General features: G+C 38.4%; 1 long non-coding RNA gene across 1 annotated transcript; it reads left to right on the top strand.

The window, feature by feature from the left end:
- The first annotated feature begins 104 nt into the window (after positions 1-104).
- LOC118497367 lies at positions 105-2863 on the top strand. The gene is made up of 2 exons (XR_004899890.1): positions 105-488; positions 2426-2863. It is a non-coding gene; the product is annotated as an uncharacterized LOC118497367 (long non-coding RNA).
- Positions 2864-13577: the final 10714 nt, after the last annotated feature.

Below are 13577 nucleotides of genomic sequence, written 5' to 3'. Positions count from 1 at the left end.
CATGGCCTGCAACCCAGGTGTGTGGCCTGACTGGGAATCGAACCTGTGACACTTTGGTTCGCAGCCTGCACTCAATCCACTGAGCTACGCCAGCCAGGGCTACAATGAATCTTAAATTTGGTTTTGATCTTAACAGATGAGAAATATTTAGTCTGTAATACTGAACCTAACTTTTCAGAAGTCTGTACATAATGCTGCCCATTTTTCCCTCCATATAATTAACATGAAGTGTCTCATGGCTTTGAGTGCAAGGCCTTTTAAAAACATTTGCAAACCTTAAGCATACTGGAGGTAAACATTATGGTAGTTCAGTTACAGTCTAAACTGCTCTTTAGAATTTTTTTCCTGAGAAACTTGCAGAAAATTAGTCCAAAGATAAAGATTTCTGTTTTGCACTTTCCTATGGTTAGAGAGGCAGTTGCAGTGGTCAATGGCCCTCAGGCCTGTGGCAGGCCATCCTGAAAAATGACTCCACTGGCTACAGACAGGTAATCAGTTTTGCCTCTATATTGCCTTTCCATGACATCATATGGCTTCACAAGGCCTCTCAGAATTATGCAGGGCATTTGAAATATTGACCAGATGCCCTACATATAACAGGCTGCTTAGGTCCACTGGGAGTTCAAATTCATAGCAAGCAGTGAAGAACTGTCATAAACATTTTAACATAAGATACAGGATTTGGAATAGAGAGGGAAGGGAGGAGAGGTAATTATTGGTTAGAGATAATCATTGGTTACATTAAGTTCTTCTTTAATATTTATTCGTCAATATGAAAACATTGAGATTTGCTTATATTCCTCTGATTGTGTTTATACATTAATTATACATACTGAAATTTTTTTCTTGGATTTATTTTTTTTTACTAACATCAAGTCCATCAAAAATTTTTAAAGATTTTATTTATTTCTTTTTAGAGAGGGGGAAGGGAGGGAGAAAGAGAGGGAGAGAAACATTGATGTGAGAGAGAAATATAGATTGGTTGCCTCTTGTATGCCCCCAACTGGGGACCTGGCCCACAACACAGGCATGTTCCCTAGCTGGGAATCAAACCAGTGACCCTTTGATTCACAGGCCAGTGCTCAATCCACTGAGCCACTCCAATCCCGGAGTGGACAAGTCCAACAAATATTTTATTAATCAGTAAGTATTTTGTAGGACCCAAAATCTTGGAATATTGCCAGGTTTATGGATTCATGTGTTGGGTGTTTGGGGGATGGATATCAGAAGGGAGAAACATAAAAATGGAAAAAGTATGATTAGGAAATTAAAAATTGATACTTATATAGCACTATTAAAATGATCAGGATAATGCCATTTTTTCTTCTGTACAACTGCTCAGATTTCAGAATTTATTGAGCATTTACTGTGTAGTACCAGAAAGAAAGCTTTCTGTGGTCAGTGACATATATACATATAGATATACAAGGTATGTCCAGAAGGTATCCAGCTATATAATATGAAAAATGGAAACACTGAAGAAGATACAAGATACATTGTATATAGGACAATGACACCTTGGTCCCCTTCAAAGTAGGTACCTTGGGACCTCACACAATTCTCCCAATCTCTATAAACTGCCCCTCATATTTTTCTGAATCTCATCAACATTCTTTCAAAGAGGATTTTAGTTTTGGGAAAAGACAGAAGTTGCAGGGCACCAAATTTGGGCTGTAAAGGGGCTAAGTTCACCTGGGTGACTTGATGTTTCACCAAAACACTTTACACGAGATGTGATACATGAGCAGATACATTGTGGTAATGAAGCTGCCAATCACCAGTTGCCCATAGCTGCAGCCTTCTGAATCATCCAAGTAGTTTCCATGGAAGAATATTCAAACTTAATACAAAATTTGATGCAGATTTGTTGCTCTGCTCACTCAGTCATTTTGAATGTGATAGTCACACAGTACACATGCTCAGTCAATAGCATCTACCACCCCCACTGACTAGTATAGTGAAGTCTTCATTATTCACGCATGCACATTCCAGTCCACTCCCCTTGGCTGCCACGTTATATCAATGTTGCATAAACCATTCTTGTTATATTAACAATGGCTGGACTTTTCTGGACAGACCCCATATATAGAGAGATTTTTTTTTTTTAACTGCTAAATCCACTGCCTACAACAGTGCCTGGCACATAATAGGCATTCACTATTTACTATCTGATCAAATGGCTGCTGGACACGGGCTAGACGCTGCAGATGAGATGTATGAGAAATGCTCCCTGCCTTCAAGAAGCTCACAGCCTAATAAGATACAAATATGTAATCAGATAGTAGAATAGGATTTTCAGAATGTGGTCCCTGCCCCAACAGCTTTATGTCACCTGGGGACTTGTTAGAAATGCAGATACTTAGGGTGCACCCAGACCTTGAATCAGACACTGGGAGTGGGACTTGGAAGTCTGTTTTCTTCACAGGTCCTCCATGTGATTCTCATGACCTTCACGACTGAGAACCACCCTGTGAATTTACTGTAGGAGCAGCTGTGACACAAAGGTGGAGAAGCATAGAACCTGGGGAGTCATGGAGAAAGGGCCTTGTAGAAGTGGAGGTGCTTACAGTGGGTTCTGAAGGGGACCAGGGGACTGCCAGCAAACTGGAGATGAGAGGACCTTCTGAGAGAAAGTAATAGAGATAGGTGGTCATGCTGGAAAACAGGAAAGGTCAGTGAGGGTGCATGAAAAGATTGTTAAACTGTACCCAAGTCCCTGGGATAGCCATATTGACTAAGATCTAGTAATTCACAGTTAAGAGCTTTTATCCCTTAGCCTGAGAAATCAGAATTTGCACTTAAATAATAACATAATGTCTTCTTTTGAATAATTGAGAGAATAATAAATCCATAATTTATAAAGAATATCTCAGTGGTGAGCCATGCGCAGCCCTGAGGAGGAGAGCCATGCGCTGCCCTGAGAAGAAGAACCATATGCAGCCATTGGGGGAGAACCATGCTGCTTTAGGAGGAGGAGAAGCACGTGGACTTGATGGAGTGTAGACTCCTGCAGCCCTGAGAAGAAAACCATGCGGCAGCCCTGAGGGAGAGAACCACGTGGCCTGGCAGAGTGGGGCCCCCACAGCTTTAGAAGGGGGAACCACCACCTGGTTTTAGCAGAGATCCCAGTGACTCAGCCGAGGGTGCCGGGAACCCAGGGAAGTCTCCCAGTCGAGAGGGAGTACTAACTGAGAAGAACCAGAAGACTACCTAAGCCATGGACTTCTATTTCCTTTCCTGAGACACGGTACTCTGGACTGGGCAAAGGGGGAAGGAAGGAAGGACTGTGTCTGTTTGTGGGTGTTTTTAGGGACTTTGGGATTTTGATGAAGACATTAGGTCACTACTTTAAGTTTGTATAGCATTAAATAAACATTTCCTTTTCACGAAAAAAAAAAAAAGGATATCTCTGTATTTGTTTACTACCAAGTGAAAGAATATGCTGACATAAGGTTGAATAAGCATAGGCCTGGTTCAGACTGCAGTGTAGACTACACACAGGTTTATGTGTATTGCTTTCACTGTATTACTGCTCATGCTTTTCTTTTTTCTGGCTTTTCTGTGAGTTTTTATTCCTCAATTAATTTGAAAATATACCCTTGTCTCATAAATTTTCCTGATTTTAAGCATGAACAGTTCTGCTTTGGGATCTGCCACAACAGTCTTCTCTGTACACACTATAAAACAACTGGCATTAAACACCAATTTTCTTTTAAATTTTAGTTTTGTCAATAGTGGCCACTTGGCATTTAACTGAAGCTGTTACTATTGCTTTTAAGGATTAAGCATCAGCTTAATACCTTTGTTTCATGTGTAACATCACAGAAGTCTATCTTTTTTTGGTATCATTTTTAATTATATCATATTTCAGACATAAGAAAGTATACAGATATAACAAATACTTGTGTACCCAATATGAAGAATTAATATATACTGACCATTAGAGTTTTTATCATAAGTAATTTAGTTATTTTTTGAGATCTAGGTTAGAGCCTTATTTTGCATCTTTTCTACATTTTTTTCCAAGCTCACATCCTGGATTCCTGAAAGAAGGTCCATACTTTCTGCAGGATCACTCTTTCAGGGGCCAAAGGGGTCCTCAGGACCGTTACCAAGAAAGCTGATTGTGCCTCTTTCTAATAGAGACTTTATATAGCCAATTGGTTTTATTTACTTTTTTACCTTTGGTTTGTCAAATTTCTTCATTTTTCTTAGCCTGAAATAGTTTTCCTAGTAGGAAAAGAACACCAGCTGCTCTAATCTGGGTAACATGGTTCTGATCATCTGGGCCAGTTCTTAAGGGATATCTAACTTCTTTGTAGCTGAGCACACTGGTCTCCTACCAGTTGTACAAAATATTGAAGGAAATGTACTAATTTGAGTAATGGAGGACTGCCTCAGCCACCTAAGAAGGTGATTCTGAGTTATGGCTTAGGACACTTTTATAACTTATTGACCATGGAACTTAGGCCTCTGTTATTTCTGGCCAGCATGTAAATGTGTGGTACCATTTATTCAACTCCTGAGCACATAGATGCCAAATTTACTTTGGAGATTTTTTTAAATAGGGGAAATTAAAAATTTAAATGTCAAAGTTCATAAATTGAATTCTGAGAAGTTTAAAAAATATGTTCAATAACAGTAAAAAAACTGTTTTACATTCTAAAGTTGACAATATACCTTTACCTCCTAGCACAAATTTAAAGCTATAAGTTATTCAAAATTCTACCTGAGTGACGTACCAGAAAACCCTTTACTGGTATTCTAAAGTAGTTGTACTGCCTTTGCTAGAATTTAGTCATTTGTTTTTCTAACACAAGAAAATCCACACAGATGAGGGTTTCTCAGACCTTGGCACTATGGTCATTTGGGGCCAGATAATTCTTTACTGTGAGGGCTGTCCTGTGTATTGTAAACCACTTAGCTGTATCTCTGGTCTCTACCCACTAGACGGTGCCAGTAGCAACTCCCCACCCTTTAAGTTAAGTTCAGTATAATAACCAAAAATGTTTCCTAGGGGGCAAAGTTACCTCCAGCTGAAAGTCACTGATATAGACCATCCAAGGGAATATAAGTATGTATCTTACTACATGTGCCAATGCTGTATCAGACCTAAGGGCTGTTTAATCTAGTATAACCATGACAACTAAGGCTTTTTTAAATAGTCAAGTACCAAAGTTTGAGGATGGCAAATTCTACTGTATCATCTTCAAATGTCTAAAATTAGGTTTAAGGTGGATGTGTAAAAAGCAATTTGCAATCTCTACTCCAATTTTAATTTAGAGAGTAGAGGGAATAACATAACTTTTGCTTGGCTTTGTTTTTTAGGTTACTGGTACATATGAATAATTTAGATCATTTTGTAAACATCTCCATATACAATAATTTTTCTACCTTTTTCCAAGGAGTAATGGAAGATTTATAGTGTTGCTACACTTACTTGGACTACACAAATCAATCAAAAGTTTGTTTGTGAGATCAGGTGTGGTGACAGCTGGATGTCAAATAGAACCAACCTGACTTGCTGCTATCTAGAGCAGATAATTAAATGTATGATATTTTCCTCCCAGTATAGAAAAGTGAAATTCCTGCCACCACATGACCTTAGTTGGCACATACACAGTGGTTCATTTTGCAAGGATAGAACACACTATTCAGCCTGGTACAATTTTATCATATTAACATTTGACGTGTATCTTAGATTGATATATTTTTTTAAGATTTTTATTTTTAGAGAAGGAAAGGGAGAAAGAAAAGAAAGGAGAGAAACAATGTGTGGTTGCCTCTTGCACCCCCCTACTAGGGACCTGGCCTGCAACCCAGTCATGTACTCTAGATTGGGAATTGAATCCGTGACTTTGGTTCACAGACCAACACTTAATTCACTGAGCCACACCAACCAGGGAAACTGATATTTGTAATTATTACCATCGACTATTAAAATCCAGTGGCTTTATTTAATACTGTGCCAAACTTTTCTGTCATTTAGGCCAATTTATTAAACATTCTTCCCCTAAGTAAAACAAACCTCATTTATACCAGTTGAAAATGAAGCCCATTGAAAATGGAATACCCTGTGCATACTTTGACTTGCTCATTCATTCATACTTGACTTTGACATTCATAAAGATGTTGGGAACTGCTCTGTGTGGTTTCGGAGACTGTAGTACTGTGAGAGCAGGCTCTAAAAGGGGCTAGTAAGTCTCCCCGGAAAACCAGGTAACTAAGGTGGCAGGCATGACCCAAATATAACACCAAGGATTCCCATGGGAATCAGTCCTGAAATGTACATTGTTTCCTTTGAAGCTTGCTCTGTATTGTGATAGCCCTGCTGGTATAAGCCAGATGTTTAAGTTCAAGGCATAAGGAGTAAACTTATTTCATGAAACACATCTTAAAGGCCATCTGGTGTCAGCATGACTAACAGAACCTGACCTATGACAAATCTCTGTGTTCCTTCAATTGTTATCTATAGATAATACCTGTTTTCATATGACTATAACCTTTTGACATTGATTGATGAGCTATGCATGTATGCTATATACACCTACACTTACCATTCCCAATAAAAACTATTTGGGAGAAGGGTTTAGGACATTCCCCACTAGAGGAAATCACCATCCCCTTTCCCACCAGAACAACAAGATTGTGTCCTGGACAACTTACTCTCATCTGTGGCGGCTGGGAGAAACTTCAGAAAATGGAGTTCTCCCACAAAAATGTATTCACCATGTTCAGTAAACTGCATTTAAGTAGACTCAGATTTCAAGGGAACTTAGATCTCTTCTGCTTAACATACTTCTTTTACAAACCTGGGAATAGAAGAGCTCAGAATGTATAATGATATCTTAAATACAATTCAGAATGTGTCAAGGGTCTCACAGCATTATTGACAAATACAAAAATATTTGTATTTTCCATTTTGAGTTTTCTTTTTAATGTAAGTACACATTGTCCCATACATGTTGACAGATTGGCTGATTTTAACATGTATGTTATAGTCATAAGTTTTAAAAACTTCCATTATTGTGAATTTAGTTATTTGAGTAAAATTATACCTATACATTTAAAATGATCAAATAGCTCAATTAACCTTACTTTGAAACAATAGTCTCCCCCTATCCTATATATTACCCCTCCCCAGAGGCAACCAGGTTCAACTATTCTAGCTGATTCTTTTGTATTTCTTTCCAAACTTCCAAGTAACATGCCTATATTTCCCTTAGTAGTTTTTCAATTTTAGACACTTCAATCTTCCCACTATTGTTATCTTTTATTTTGGTTGCATTGATATTCACTGTCTGTTATTATGATACTGTAAATACTATTTACAGCTTTGTTATGTTGTGTACTATGATTACTTTTTCTTTTCTTGTTGAACTTATTTTCCTGATTTTAAAATTGTCTTTTTTTTAGAGGGAAGTGGTTTTTATTTTATTACTAATCTGTAGCTAAATTCTTCTCCCAGTTGTGTTTGTAACCCTCTCTCAGTACATTCAAGCACATTAGGTATTCTAAAAATCATCCTTTTACCTTCTTCTATCTAAAAAAGCCTACCTCCAGTATGGACTGATTGCTCACTATACTTGCTGCACAGGTGTCTTCTGGACTCTCCCCTCATATGTATCCTGGGCATTCCCTGTTTCATGGGATCCATTTTTTTCTTTCTCTGTTTGGTGGGTTACATCTTTCAGAAAATTCCTGAGAAAGGATATGTGGTGGTAGAATTACTGTCAGACAAGATTATAATTGGGGAACAGTTCTGATACTATGATTATCTGTAATTTTTATTTTATTCTCACATTTAATTGATAGTTTGGTCAGGTATAGAATTGTAGATTAGGAATCATTTTCCCTCAGAATTTTGAAGGCATTGTTTTATGATCATTGTTACACTACTAGAATGAGTCCAAGGTGTGGGTTGAAACTCTAAGTAAACTGCAGTTACTCAGCACCAGATATTCTAGAATAATATACATCAGGCACAGTAGGCACCTCCTGGTGGGTACTTCACATTCACAGGCACAGCTTGCAAAATGTTGCCATTGATTCCTCTGTTTTCTTTGTAAGTTTATGTTTAAAACAAAGCAAACATCCTCTACTTTCTCTTTAATGATTTTTGTGGAGAAAACAGGTAAATTGATATGTTCACTTCTCCATTTTTATATTTTCTGTAATATTTTGGCATTAAGCATCAAATTCCTTTCTCATTGTCCTTTTAAACATTTTATTCATACATTTAGTACAAGTAGCCATCCTATGATGTCACAATGAATATTTTCTTCAGGGACGTGCCCCAAAAATGTTGTGTGAGAGGAGCACCCTTCTGCCAAGGGCAATTTTTCAAGACTTGATAGAGCTCAGACTGGTGTGGCTCAGTTGATTGGGTGTCATTCTGCAAAGTGAAAGCTACCAGTTTTATTCCCAGTCAGGTCACATGCCTGGGTTATAGGTTCAGTCCTCAGTTGGAATGCATATGAGAGGCAATATTTCATGCATCAATGTTTCTCTCCCTATTTTTCTTCCTCCCTTCCCCCTCTCTAAAAAGTAAATAAATAAAATACTTAAAAATCCCCAAACAATATTAAGTGAAAATAATTTTAAAAAGACTTGATGGAGACAGAATACCTAAAAAATGCAGATTTTCTAAAAAAAAAAAAAAAGAAAAGAAACCTTTAGGGAAAAAGAGTTAATCTTGTTTGACATCACTATAGCATTTGGATATTCTTCCATTGGCTATTTCTGATAGCATATTTAAAAGGATTTATTTACTTGGCTTACTGTGTATTTTGGTTCTAGCATTTAACTCTTATCCCTGCTTGAAGTGGTCCACTAGGTGACTTCAGGCTCAAGTTTAATTTAGACTGCTTATTGACCATGGGCCTGGATAGCTCATTCAGCACCTCCCAACTATTTACCTTAGCTATTTATCTTACCTATTTACCTTCTGACTGAACTCTCCATGAAGCTTAATCATTTATTTTATGAATGTCTTAACAATTACTCAAAATATGAAAAAAATATTGATAAGGGAGTGCTAAATTACTTTTCAAATCTTTACACTTTACATTAAAATGTACATGATACATTAAAGTGTAGTTTCAGTATGCAACAGTCAAATTCATGGGATTTTAGTTATCTGTATTGATTATGTACAATAAATAGAAAAGTAGTGAAGGGGAGTGAAGATGGCAGCTGAGTAGGTGGAAGCTGAGCCCAGTTGTTTGTGTCCCCCACATGGATTTATCGCTGATCTTCTGACAAGTGACCTGAACAATCAACAGAATCTCAGCCGATATGAATTTCTGAAGCCAAGGAGTACAGAAGATGCTTCGTACCATCCAGTAAGAAATTTTGTAAGTTGAAGGGTAAATACATTGTGGGAGTTAGCTGTAGCAGAGATAAGAGACCAGACAGAAAATGCAACTTAGTAGCTCCCTCCCCTCCCAGAGCAGAGGGGCTCTGGTTTCTGTACAGGGAACTCCCAAACCTTAATTGGGAGAAACTTGGGAGAATATATGGAGTCTGGGAGTCTCAGGCTGCACACACACAGCAAGCAGCATGTCCATAGCTGCAACGCCAACCAGGAGAGTTCCAGAGAAAAATTCTATCTTCTAAAACTGTTGGAGGCACCAGCAGGCTGAGGCCAGCTCTGATCAAGACAGATTTTTTGCTTTTTGGGGGAGGTGGAGTACACAGAGAACCAGGCAAATGACTCAGGACTGCAGTGTGGGTGCCACCATAGAGACTTTTTAAAGAGAGAGAACTGAAGTGTGGCTGGGCAGGGACCCCACATACATGCACAGCTGCCCTGCCAGCAAACAAATGAGAATGAAAGTGCAGTTCATAACCACAGAATCCAGCTGGGCAGAAGGATTAGAAAAATGCATGAGTGGATTGCAGGGCCCCACCCAGCATGGTTGGCAAGTGGGGCACTGCATGCAGAATAGAGTTCAGGTCTGAGCCTCTTGCAAGAACAGTGGGCTGTGAGCTAAGACAGGCAAGAGCTGAGTGCCTGAGATTCTTTGCAACCAGGCAAATACCCACACACCATGGAGTACAAAGCTCTGGGAAGAGGGAGGCATGCTCAAACCCCACCTGAGGATTGCAAACTCTTCAGGACAGTAAGGTCAGGCTGAACAACCCCCCTGCCAGGCACATATCTTCAGGGTAAAGAAAGAGAATCTCCAAAAGGGACCTTTCTGAATTTTTATCAGATGTTCAGTCCCTAATCCACTGAAACCAGCAGAGCAGAGGTATTAAAGATAGGCACAACAAGGAGTATTCAGGCCCCTACACAGCCTTGGCTCTTACACAGAGCTGCTATCAGCACCAAGCAGGAAAGAGCTGACCCTTTTACACACATTGGCCCCTCACATAAAATGGACAGCTAATGCATCAGAAACTACACATCATTGGAAGTAATCTGGGACAGACCAAGATATATAGGAACACACCCACCATCTTCCCTGAAGATTGAACAGCACCTCCTAGGGGAGAAGCAGGGATCCCACCTCCCTATTCACACCAGAAGGCCCCTCTAAAAGCAGGAGGAAGTGGTACATGCAGTGTTGTCAAATGTTAAATGAACCAATCAGCCTTGTGCTGATTAAAAGCCCGCAGAGCAGAACAGCAAGGACCAGCCAAGCCTGAAGGAGACTGCCACAGGCTGTGGACTGCTTATGGACTCAAACAGGCTGCCTAATGTTAGACTGGGATACCATCTGATATTACCACAGACAGATCCAGAAAGAGAAGACAGGAGGTAAACATTAAACTCTGCTGAGACAAATTCTACCTCATTCTTTTTCATTATTATTTTTTCTCCTGCATAGCTTTATAACGTTTTTTTCTTCTTCATTTTATTACTATGATTTCACTATTTTTAATATTTTAGTTGTATTTTAAATATCATATTTTACTCTTTCTTCCTCTTATTCCATTTTGCCTTCTTCCTTCTCTTTCTTATTTTTGCTTTTTAAATTTTATTCCCTTTCTATGCCTTATTTCTATTCCTCACTCTTACTATTTCTCCTTTCTCCATCCTCTCAAAACCATTTTTCCATTAGTCATCTCACATTCTTTTCCCTTCTTTATAATATCCTTATACTCTTTCCATCTTTATTAATGCTCGTCATTGATATTGAGATTTTTGTTGCATTTCTTTAATTGTATTCCTAGATGTTCACTATTTTATTTAAAATCTCATATTTATTGTTCCTATCCTACTCTATTTTGCCATCCTCCTGCCCTTTCTTATTTTATTTAAATTTTATTGTTGTCTCTTTCTTAGCCTGGGTTTAACTTCTTATGCTTATTATTTCCTCTCCTCCTTTACCCTCTCAAATCATTTTTCTTCCCTTTAGGCATCTCATAATCTTTTTTCTTTTCTTTGTTATAATATATTCTTATTCTCTTACAACCTTAATTAATCTTTTCTCATTGTCATGGATACTGCTGTGGTAGTAGTTTTCTTCAACTTGGTTTCCTATTTATTTCCACTGCTTTTTATTTCAAACTCAATATAATGTTCTTCCCATTTATTACCCCATTTTTGCACTATTCCCTCCCTTTTTTACTTACTTGTGATTTTATTTTCTCCCTTTCTTCACCTTGTTTTCTATTCCCTACTCTTTTTGTAAAGATTTATTTATTTATTTATAGCAGAAGGGAAGGAAGGGAGGAAAGAGAGGGAGAGAAACATCATTGTGTGGTTGCCTCTCTCACATTCCTACTGGGGATCTGCCTTGCAACCCAAGCATGTGCCCTGACTAGAAATTACACTGGCGACCCTTTGGTTCATAGACTGGTGCTGAATCCACTGAGCAACACCAGCCAGGGCTCTATTCCATACTCTTATTATTTCTCCTCCCTGTACCCTTTCAAAATCATTTTTGTTCTCTAAGTCACCTCATATTATTTTAACTTTTTTACAGCATTCTTGTTTTCTTTCCAACTTTATTAATCTTTTCTCATTTGTTGTTGATATTGTGATTGTGGTTGAGGGGTATTTGTGCTGATGTGGGTTTTGTTTGCTGGGATGTTTTGTTTTGTTCTGGCAGCACCTGTACAACATCAGACAAGACATGGTGGGGGTTGTGACTCTCAGTCAGCCAGCTGGAGGGGAGAACCCACCAATGAACAACCCATCAACAACCAAAACCAGATTACAACAGAAGAGTCCACATAAACTGCATAAAGGGCATCCCTAGAGTATCCAGCTCAGGAGATTAAGAGTAACTGCTAACCACTGACTCCCACAGTGTTCTCCTACCACAGAAGCTACCCCATGAAGACAGGCAGGCAAAGCAGATCAGTAAGTAGAAACAAACAAAAACAGCCACCTAAAATGGGGAGACAAACAACCTTCAACTGAAAGGAAAGGAGGAATCCCCAGAAAGAGTGCTAAATGAAATTGAGGCAAGTGATCTATCAGACATAGAATTCAAAGTAACTTTTATTAAAATGCTCAAGGAACTCAGTGAGAATTAAAAGGAACTTTGGGGGCTATAAGGAACTTAGTGGGAACTACATCAACATGAAAAAGGACATAGAAATTATGAATAAGAACCAGGAGGAAATGAAGAATCCAATATCTGAAGTGAATAATACACTAGAAGGAATTAAAAGCAGGATAGATGAAGCAGAGGATTGAATGAGCAAGCTGGAAGACATGATAGAAAAAAAATAATCAGAGGAACAAAATGAAAAATAGACTCAAAAATAAAGAAGATAGTTAAAGGAAGCTACAGGACAACATGAAATGCAACAATATTTGCGTAATAGGGATACCTGAAGGAGAAGAAATAGAGCAAGGGATAGAAAACTTGTTCAAAAAAATAATGACAGAAAATTTCCCCAACTTGGTGAGGAAAAAAGTCATACATGTTCAGGAAGCACAAAAAGTGTCCCAATCAAAGTTGAACCCAAAGAGGCCCACTACAAGGCACATCATAATTAAAATGGCAAAATTTAAAGACAAAGAGAGAATCTTAAATGCACTAAGGCAGAAACAGCTATTAACATACAAGGGAACTACAATAAGGCTGTCAGCTGATTTCTCTACAGAAACACCTCAAGCCAGAAGGGCACAGCACCAAATATTCCAAGTAATGGAAAGCAAAGACCTACAACCAAGACTTCTCTATCCAACAAGGCTCTCATTTAAAATGGAAAGCAAAATAAGGAACTCCCCAGGCCCTCCTAATAAAAAAGCTGAAAGAGCACATCTCCACCAAACCAGCATTACAAGAGAAACTAAAGGGACAACTTTCAGAAGATAGAGAGAGAGAGGGGGAGAGAAACAAGTACAAAGGGAGAAAATGGCAAAGAATAAGTACCTATCAATCATAACCTTAAATGTTATATTAAATGTTCCAGTGAAAATGCATAGGTCAGCTGAATGGATAAGAAAACACAATCTGCAGATATGCTGTATACAAGAGACCCACCTTTGAACAAAAGATCCACACAGGCTGAAATGGAAGGGATGGAAAAAAATATTCCAAGCAAATGGACATGAAAAAAAGTTGGGGCAAAAATACTTACATCAGACAAAAAGACTTCAAAAGCAAATG

The sequence above is a fragment of the Phyllostomus discolor genome, chromosome 11 (genome assembly GCF_004126475.2).
Source record: "Phyllostomus discolor isolate MPI-MPIP mPhyDis1 chromosome 11, mPhyDis1.pri.v3, whole genome shotgun sequence".
Taxonomy (NCBI): Eukaryota; Metazoa; Chordata; class Mammalia; order Chiroptera; family Phyllostomidae; genus Phyllostomus; species Phyllostomus discolor.
Note: the sequence above shows the minus strand (reverse complement) of the source record. Positions and strands in the feature narration are given on the sequence as shown.